This window comes from Pinus tabuliformis, chromosome 8, assembly GCF_031772625.1.
Source record: "Pinus tabuliformis cultivar Carrire ecotype Pingquan chromosome 8, CPIR1, whole genome shotgun sequence".
NCBI lineage: Eukaryota > Viridiplantae > Streptophyta > Pinopsida > Pinales > Pinaceae > Pinus > Pinus tabuliformis.
In genome coordinates, this window is record NC_142294.1 from 1,390,196,032 (window position 1) to 1,390,207,112 (window position 11,081).

Here is an 11,081-nt window from a genome sequence, read left to right on the forward strand (position 1 = left end):
CTCTGGGTGATTAGGACGAGAAACCAAAATACAAGAAACTGAAGAAAAGGACCTCCTGAAGGTAGTTTGGGATGATGAGGGCCCAAGTTTACCAAAGAAGGTATCAGAAGTAGTTAGACTGACCTCTAGACAATAGCCTTTTACAGTGCAAGTACCCAAGCTTTGCAAGGGCACCCTCCAAAAGTAATATGAAAGTGATACAACGTTTGCCTCAGGTACCATGGGAATTCCCCCCCACAGTCACTTATGTGGTGCCTAGGAAAGGAAACTAAGGTTACCAACTCGTGATCAAAATTCGGGCGGAAGAGTCGTGGGCGTGTGATCCAACAAGTAGGAGAGGGGGTATCTCTCTTTCCTTATCTTCACACGTCATCGTGCTTGACTCCTGTGTTAGAGGAGCTTTCCTGGACAAGTTAACGACACTAGATTTCCACTCGTTAATCAACTTCTATACTTTTCAATTTGAGTGGCCTTGGAGAGTTTACTCTCCACACACCTATTCCAAGGCCCTAAAATTCCCTAGACTAGTTGATGTTGCTATGACAAAAAGAAAAAGTCTAGTTCATTTTAATTTAAGTGCACATTTTAATTGTCTGTTGTTTAGGACAAGGGAAATGAAAATGCAACTCATGATGTTTTGATGCAAAAGAAATTGATTAAAAAACCTAGGCTACATGAAAATGCAACTCTTCTTTTTCTTCGATGAAAAGAGACTTCTACAAGGATTTTACAAGAAACTTAATAATAAAAAAAAACCTTTTTCTCATTTTCAATTTGGCACTCACACATTCAAAATCTAACAAAAAGAACTTAATGATGTTCAAAATGCATCTAACCTATTGCACACTGGTATGCATATGCAAGATTCAAACATAAATCTAAAGGTGAGCAAATGTGATAAAAAGTATTAAGGCAAATGCAATAAACAAAGAGAGGCAAACCCCAAAGAAAAGAGCAATCCTCAAAGCAAAAAATACATTTAACCTTGTCACAATAATTTTCACATTTTCTAAAACCCAAAAGACTGCAAAACCAAGAAAACATAAGAAATGAAAGCAACAAGAAACTGTTTTTCTTTTTCTTTTTAAGGATCTTGAAAAATTGAAAAGTAAAAAAGGGAAGGCAATCAAATATCTCAAAGCCAAAAGCATGAAGAAGACTCAGTTCCACATAGTCACAAATATGATCATAAAGATTAAAAGACTAGTGCTAATGAGAGACTTAACACTTAAAGAATTTGGCCAACAAGATGGAAGAGACTTTGAAAAATTAGAAATAATTCAGAGAACTAAAATCTCTCATTCCCCAAAGAATCACAATCCCCTTTCGAAAACAAGAAAGAGAAAGCAAAAGAGCCAACTTCTAGGTCACAAGGGAAGAAAATCAAAGAATAGGTTATCAACAAGTTCAAGAGAAACAAAGATTTGTCTCAGAGCCATAGAACAAGTAGATACTTCACAAAGAAAACCCAGAACCCAACTTCAGACACAAAAAGCTTCAAAAACTGAAAACCTTAGGTTGACACAAACATTTCTCCATTAAGAGGAAATACATCAACAAAAATAGTCATCAAGGTGATTCTAGACCTTACAAAGGTCAAGAAATCATAAAGAAACTTGGTCAAAACCTCAACAAAATCAAGAGATTATTTTTTTTTTTTCATTTTTCAGATCTGTATGCAACTATTCAAATACAGTTTAGCATATATACACGATTGTGTGTGAAGCAACACGCATATACGTGGGTTTCTTTGGATGAAACTGCATATGTACACGACTGTCTATAACAAAAGTGCATATGAAAAGAAAACTGAGGAAAAATAAGAAAGAAAGCCAAAGTTTGGAAGATCAGGTTGAATGGCCAAATTACTCAAGACTTTAGAAGGCTGAAAAAACCAAGAAACAACAAACTAAAAACTGAGATCAAAGAAAACAACCCTTTCAGGAAAAAGTTGATGGTATTCCCTAGTGGAGTCGCCAATTCCGTTGGCAGGAAAAGTTCCCCAAGGAAAGGGTTGAAAGCCTCAATAGAGCAAAACAAAATAACCAACAAAGAACACTCAATCAAAGTTGGACTTAGAGACGTACCCGAGGGTCCTACATTTGAAGATGTTCTCATAGTGTCCAAACCCTCTACTTCTTCCAAGATGTGTAGACCTGCAAATCAATCACAAAAGCATATACAAAATATATAATTCAAAATATGTGCATAAGAATATGTTAGATCATCATATATACCAATTTAGACTATCATTCATAAGATGACAACATATATTGGGAACAAGACACGAGCTTCTTTATTGATGAATAATATTAAGTACACAAGAGATACAACCTAATCCAGACCAAAGGCATAGACAGAGCCTTCCTCCATATCCGTCTAGCTCAAGCCACAAAGGCAACCTCTCTAATAGATGCAAGAAGATGCTAAATAAGGAGACTGAGCATCTATTCAAAGGAAACCAGGGTTTCCTATAGACTGTGAGTGTAGGAGGCACGAGAAAATTAAGCTTGATATGGGGGAAATTGAGTATAATGTCGATATCTATCTTGTCATATGAATTAGGCCTACCCAAGGGGTGTATATATACCACCTCAAATTGGTTATTTCAGTTAGGGCACGAGCTCCTATAGGTAGGTTCTTGGTAAAACCATAAACCCCGCCCGAAAAATAACACTTTAATTTATTTTTTCATATTTAAAAATGTATACGCATGTATAGTGTTATAGGACCCATGTATGTATGCATTTTTTGTGGTCATAGTCACGTATGGAATTTGAAATATAGTTTTTTAATGTAAAGTCAAGTTTGCATGGGTAAAGGGACTACCTAGGGCCATAAAAGATCATAAGGTCTAGAGGAGTGCTAAATGATGCTATAACATAGTCTCAAGGGAAAAACAAATAATTGGTGGGAAGACGTGAAGCATGTTAGAGGCATTAGGACAGAGGAGTTGAGTTGGCATGAGTTTAAGAGACTCTTCAAAAATAAGTACTTGTCTGAGAGATATTATGATGGAAAGGATAAGGAGGTCTATGAGCTTTAGATGGGATATATGACAGATGAAGAGTACACAACTAAGTTTCTGGAGCTATTGAGGTATGTATATTATCTTAAGGATGAGAAGAAAAAGCTCCAAAGATTCATTAGTGGGTTGCCTTTAGCATTAAAATATCATATTAAGTATGACGAGGCTCAGTCATTGGAGGAAGTTATTGGGTAGTTGAAGCATTGTTATGAGCAATTTAAGCATAAGTCTGAGCCTAAGAAGGATTGGAAAGGTAATGACAAGACTAAGGGTAAATGACTTGAGAAGTGAGGAAGCCCTTAGGATGTAGGTGATAAGGAGAATGTGGCACCTTATAAGAGATTCAATGCAGTTTATAGAGGACAAGGTCTCAGTCTTAGGAGAAGAACAAAGGTGATGGCAGGAAGATTTTGAAGTGTTGGATTTATGGTGGAGAGCATCACAGGAGAGATTGTCCACTACATTAGGGTGGCATACCTCATATTTATAGTGTTTAGGAGGCACAAACAATTGGAGATGTTGGACATAACATTCCTCAAATTTATGCAGCAATGGATAATAGGTAGGTTGATCATCAGTCATCTATTATAGAGATGGAAGGTAAGCATTGTGATCAAGTTGTTTCCATTTTGATTGATCCTGAATCTAACTATAGTTATATCAATCCTGACCTGGTGGGTAAGTGTTGCTTGAATAAAAAAGTGCATGCAAAGTCTTGGTTGGTGCAGTTGGCTACAGGAACCAAGAAGAGAGTTCATCATTTGGTGAGACCTTGTGCATTTTAGTTGAATGGTATGTTTACATCAACACATCTAAATGTGCTTCCTTTGGGTTCATACAATATGCTTTTGGGAATGGATTGGTTGTACATTCACAAGACTAAGGTAGATTGCTATGACAAGGCTATTGAGTGCCTAGATGATGATGGGGAAAGGATAATATTGCAGGGAATGAAGAACACTGCATCAATGAGAATGGTTACATCTATGCAAGCAAAACACAATTGCAACAACAGGTGTGTATTGTTTGCATTGCACATTTCGAGTGATAAAGGGAAGGATTTTGAGGATAATGAAGTTTTGAAGAGGTATAAGGTTTTGCAGCATTCTCGGGATGTGTTTTCTACAAAGATTTCAGAGTTGCCTCATCATAGGGAAATGGACTTTTCTATTGAATTGGTATTAGGAGTAGCACCAACATCAAAGGTGCCATACATAATGAGTACTCTAGAGTTGGAGTAATTGAAGTTGTAGCTTAAGGAAATGCTTTATAAAGGATACATAAGGCCAAGTGTGTCACCTTGGGGTGCACTGATGTTGTTTTTGAAGAAGAAGGATGGTACTCTCAGGTTGTGCATTGATTACAGGGAGTTGAACAAAGTGAGTATCAAGAACATGTATCCTTTACCGTAGATTGACGATTTGTTTGATCAACTAAAGGGAGCAACAATGTTCTCAAAGATAGATTTGAGATCAGTATATCATTAGGTGCAGATCAAAAAAGAAGATATTTACAAGACCACATTTTGTACCAGGTATGGGCATTACAAGTTTGTGGTGGTTCCTCTTAGTCTTACTAATGCTCCAACTATTTTCATGTGTTTGATGAACAATGTGTTGCATCCTTATTTGGACAGGTTTGTGATAGTATTAATTGATTATATATTGATATATTCTAAGAATGAGGAAGAGAATGCAGAGCACCTAGCAACAATGTTAAGATTGTTGAGGGAGCATTAGTCATATGCTAAGTTCAGTAAGTGCAATTTCTTTCAGGTTGAAGTTCATTACTTGGGTCATGTTGTTTTCAAGGAAGGTATAATAGTGGACCCAAAAAAGATTAAAGCTATCATGGGGTGGCCAACTCCTAGGAATGTGGATGAGGTCAGATCACTCATGGGATTGGCAGGTTATTACAGGCGATTCATTAGGAAATTCTCATGGATTGGCTATCCTATTACATATTTGCAGAGAATATGGAAGAATTTTGAATGGACTAAGGAGTGTGCAACTAGTTCCAAGTATTTGAAGCAGTTGCATACAAATGCTCCGATCTTGAAGATTATATATCGTAAAAATGAGTTTATGGTTTGTACATATTCTTGTAAGGAAGTACTTGGTGGAGTCTTGATGCAGGAAGGATAGGTGGTATGCCATGAGTTAAGGAAGTTGAATGAGCATGAGAGGAATTATGTGACTCATGCATTGAAGATGTGTAGACATTATCTCCTTGGCAGGAGGTTCATCCTGATGAGTGATCATAGTGGTTTGAGGTACTTGTTTGACTAACCCAAATTGAATGTTAGGAAATCCAGATGGATGACTACCCTCAGTAAAATTGATTTCAAGATGAGGTACATTAAGGGTAAGGAGAACAATGTTGTAGATGCTCTTAGTAGGAGAGTGCAGGTATATCATATTTTAGCTATGAATTATTATGGGACATATTTTCAAGAGCGGATATTGCAGGCAAGACAACATGATGACAAGTATCGACAATTGAGGCACATGTTACAACAACAGGGTGAAGGTGATAGGGATGAAGAGTATCATCTCAAAACAGATGACTTGGTTAGATTCAGTAACAAGATTTATGTTTTGGATAACATTAACCTCAAGAAGCTTATCTTGAGGGAGTTTCATGTCAAGCCATATTCAGGTCACCCGGGATATCAGAAGACTTTGACAGTAGTTAAGAAGTTCTATCATTGGTAAAACTTGGAGAAAGAGGTGGCTGAGTTTGTTGCAAGACGCTTGGATTGCCAACAGGTAAAAGTAGAGTGTAAGCATCCAACTAGTTTGTTACAGCTAATTACGATTCCGATTCCAGAATGGAAATGGGAGGTCATTTCCATGGACTTCATTACAGATTTTCCGAGGACATCGAGACAACATGATTCCATCACGGTTGTGGTTGATAGGTTGAGTAAGATAGCTCACTTCATTGCAATGAAGTCTACAAATTCAGCTAGTGAGGTAGATCATATCTTCGTCAGGGAGATAGTGGGATTGCATGGTGTTCCCAAGAAGTTTGTCTACAATTGGCTTTTGCGGACCCTAATGATGATCCTCATCATTGGGTAACTATATGGACCTTCATTCACCTCCTATATTAGTCAAATAAACTCTTCTCACAACTTATTACATGTTTTGATTATATTTTGTTTAATGAGATGAGTCGAAGTGAGATATTATGCCTAGTGGATTAATGTGCATTAAATGCAGGTTTGTGAGAGAAAATCAGGGAATTTTGGCAAGATTAAAGGCTGAAACTCGAATGGGACAAGGAAGAGAGATTGTAGGAGGTAAATCCTCCTCATTTACTCCTTCCTCATTAGAATATTCCTCCATCAATCATACTAGCTCGGAATACAAGCAGCCAAATCATGGAGATCAAAAGGCAACTGAGCAAGTGATAGTCAAAGAGTTAGTTCATCTCGAGTTTGGGAGCCAAGCCTCCCTAGATTTAAGGAAGTAATTGGAGGCTTCAGTTGTATAAATAAATAGGCCTAAATTCTCATTAGGATTCGAATTTTTATTGTAAAGAAAACACTAGTTATTTTGGAGCTCCAGACTTGTGGAAGATATTGCTATGTAATTTTTTGTTTTGATAATGAGAATGAGATTTTTCATGATCCAGTACTGAGTTAACTCAGAGGGCTAAAGATCTTGGGTTAGGGCCGAACCCTAAAATCTCCTCTTCTTGTATTTGTATGCTTAGATTAGTTTCATAGATTCATGGTTAAATTGTTCTTAGAAGTATTCCATTACAAGTAGTGTAGATTTGATTAGTTTGTTTATTAGTTTGCTTCCATTTTTGCTTTACTTCAGTAATAGGTTAGAAGGGATAAAAGGAACACCAAAAAGCTATCAATAGGTGTCTTTGCCTCACTTCCTCCTTCAGGGATCAATATTTGAGGAAAGTACCCCTATACAGCCCCAAAAAGATAGATTTCTACTTTCTCATAGAATTTAGAGTTTACTGTACTTGAACCAGCATTTGATCAGTTTGCAAGTGTAGGATTTAATTACCATTTCTTCCATTTTCAGTCTTACAGTAGATCCCATCAATGACTTCATCTTATTCTGCAAATTTTCCTCATGCATGAAGTAGACATCTAGCTCATTAAACTCTGTTTTTCTAGCTCATTGAAATTCTTCTTGTTTACATGATTTTTGGGAAAATATCATTGTTTGATGCAGTGTAGGTGTTTCATAAGTAGAGAAATATTTCATAGAAATCAACCTCCTTCCAACTTCATCCATCCATAATTATTCCTTGCTTTAACTAAGACCTTCACCAATTTCATCATTTTACATGGAAACTTCTACAATCATGTTGAGCAAATCCAACCATCTCCCAACCTTGGTTTTGAGTTCTAAGTGATCCTAGACATTTTCTCACTCCATTCCATCCACCAACCACCTTCTCTAAGCCTTCCATCACCTCCAACACCCATCGTTTTGCTCTTGACTGTATCGTGTAGAAATACAGGGAATCCTATAGGTTTTTAGGACATCCTGTAGCTTTTCTTGTAATGGCCTGTTTTGAGGCCGAATTGAGGGAAAACCACCAGGAAGCCACACAAGGTCACCTAAGGGTCTCCCAAACCTTCCAACCATCCACCATCATCCCTAAGCCACTCGCCACATCACCAAAAAAGATTAGCTTTCACACTTATTTTTCCATAAAAAGAATAAAAAGAAAGAAAACCAGATTTATTTTAGTCCTCTACATGCATAGTAGTGATGTTTGATGTTTTGAACTTTCATGCTTAGGACAATAGCATTTCATACATGTTAGCTTGGCATTCTTGTAAAGCATAGTTTCTCAGCAGTGTGTTAGGAAATGGTGTGTTTTTAGCATTGGATTTCAGTCCTTTTCCTTATTGCAGTAGATAAGCTTTCTCCTAGAGTAGATTTCTCTTTCTTTCATTAGTAATCAAGCTTCTTTTGAATCCATAGAAGTCTGGCTTGAAAAACTTAGTGGTCTCTCGCTAGTTGAATAGTGTCAAAAGACAGAACCATCACTTTTACTTGTGTACACAACACTGTCACCTCCAAGTTTTTACAAACCCGGGTTGATAAAGTAAAGTTGGTAGCTCCAGGAGTTGCAACAGTCTTGCTACAATACTGGTGTTCGTCACTTTTTGGCACTGTTGCCGAGGAGGTGTCTGAGTAATATGTGATTACTGCTTTCTTTCTTCCATTTCTTCTTTCTAATATCCTGCTATTAGTTTCATTTATGCAAAAGTAATTTAGTTTGCTTCCTTTTCCATTCTGCATTCTTTGCTTTCCTTTCCATTCTGCAAGTAATATTTCAATCAAGCAGTTAATTTTTCATTCAGTTAGTAGTTTTCATTCAGTCTGCAATTTAAATTCCGCAATTACTTTCAAAGTTTGAAAAAACACAAAAAAAAACAAAAAACATTTTTTTTCATGCCTCGTAGGAATATGGATAACTTAGGGAAATTTTTGCCAATACCCCCACTGCTTCAAACTGCCAACCTTCCCTCTTCTTCGGTGGTTGTGAACTGGATGAACCCTTAGGTGAGCAACCAGACATATTTGAAGAACCTACAAGGGAAGAAGAAGAAGGAGAACCCATTCCTACTGAACTAATGGCTGAAAACAGAAATGACAGAGGAAACAAGGAGAGTTGAGGGTGCCTTCTGTTGTTGGGAAAAGTATCCAATACAGAATGACCCTATCCCACTCTAAGGGTGATAGTACCTCAGCAACAATCAAAGCAAAGCTATTCGAGATTACTTCTTTATGAGATGTAAGAGAGAGGAGGAAGAGATCCACTAACCGATGTCTTCCGCTAATGCTTGATCCAATCTTCTCTCTTTGCTGCTCGTTCCCAGCTCCTTGCTCTTTCACTGGCCCAGCTACACCAAGATCCTGCAAAATGGAAAGAGAGGGAAACTACAAGAAGCATACATTCATAATTGATTCAAGGATTAGAATAAATCAAATATACAAGTATAACAATACACCATTGAGACACATGCATATAGATGAACCTCAAATGCTTTATTAATGGAAGAAGTAAAGTTCAGGAAGTGATACAACCATAAAAGGCCCAATCCAGCATCACCTCCCAGCAGAAAGAAATCTCCTCTTCACCTCCTTCAAGCAAATCACCCAATAGTTCTATACTCAAACCAACAGCACTTCCTTACATTCACAAGATTCCAGCCTCCCTAGACCTCATGAGAGAGCTCTATATATAGGAGTTTTGGAGAAAGGATGAGTCAGCTTGAGGCTGGCATGAAGCTGACTAGTGTCCTCTCCCACTTCAGTTATTCTTCAGTTCTTGAGTCCACTTGGAGGTTCTTGCTTCCACTTGGAGATCTAGATCCTCTTACTCATCACAAGGTGAATTCCCTGATCCAAGTGTCATTTTGGAAGCTTCCCGGGCATTGACACATTGAGGAATGACTGTGCCACTTGGCCAAACTCGCCCAGCGCAGGTAGCCTTCATTAAAGTTGACATTCAGCGCAGGTACAGAGTGGAGCAGTTGACATTCAGCACAGATGCTCAGTGGAGCAGTTGACATGATCCAGAATTAGCTTGTTTTTGAGTGTTTTCAGGTGGAGAACTGATATTCAGTGCTGTGGTTTGCTGACCTTGTTCCTCTAGGGGTAGGAACAACATGTTTAGGGACTTTGGATCCCTTAGATTATTGACATTTCATGCTTCATGCTGTAAGGCACAAAAATGTCTATAACACCTTCCCCATCACGGAAACCAATGGGGATACTAAAATGAAAAATATAAGCCCCTCTCCCCTTCCTATTTTCCATGGCCTGACCTCAGAAGATCCAAACACTTTCTTATTTGAGCTTGCTATCATATGCTGAACCTATGACTACACCAATGATGAGAAAAAGTTGAAACTGTATCCATCCACTCTCAAGGATGCAACTTTGCATTGGTTCATGGGTTTACCTAGAGATAACATCACAACTTGGGCTCAGATACAACAAGCCTTCAAAAACAAGTATCGAGACTAATGTAGGTCTAAAGACACTAAAGAGGAAATTTTTAGGATGACCTTAGGGCATGATGAATCCCTAGAGGATTATGAAGAAATATTCCAGCTTAGCTACAAAAGGTCCAGGTGCACACTTGACCCCGAGTCACTAAACCTAGTCCTGCTTAGAGGAGTAAGGGAAAATATTCTAGATACCCTAAACTTATTAGAAGGAGGGGATATCTACCAGTTTCCTTATGATGATATCAAGACTGTCTTTAGAAAACATTCTAGGGCAGCTAGGAAAAAGGGTAGTGGTAGTCAACCTATGGTCAGTCCATCCTCTTCCAATTCATCCATCAAGGGTGAAATTGGAAACATGTTGGAGGATTTCAAGAGTGAGATGCTGCAAACACTTTCCCTACAGATGGACACTATGCACATTAAGAGAAAACAGGAGGAAGCAGAGAGAGCCTTAGCCATTTTCTATCCTAGATGCACCAAGAGGCACCCTAGGAACGAATGTCCATTGAATTCTATTGAAATCTGCTCAGTCTGTGAAGAAAACCACTCCACAGACAAGTGCCCTTCTCTCCCTAGATTAAAATTTGTATATCAAGGAGCTGAAGGGGTAACTGAACATCTCTGCTACATAAACCAAAGGAGACCTCATGGGCCTAGGCCATACTAGCAGGACATGCAAGGGTCATCCCATGCATATTACAACCCCAACCATACCACATCCATACCTTCTTGAATCTTGAGGGACCCCCCCTGCTCATCCTTCCTGGTCTACACCTCCTCCTTAGTCCTTTGCACCTCAGTATCATTCTCAGCTAGCCATCAAGTCATTTCAACCATATGCTTCACCACAACCTTAGTGAAGTGCACCGCCCCAGGGGTGGAGGCCCCCATACAAAAATGCTCCATTGTTATTGCCTGCACCACCTGCTCAACCACAGCTTTTACACTTCGCTCCACCTAAACAACCGTAGATGCCTGCCCAACCAAATCTGAACCCTAACAACAGACAGGCACAACAAGTATACAATGGAGAGACATCCTATCCAGCTT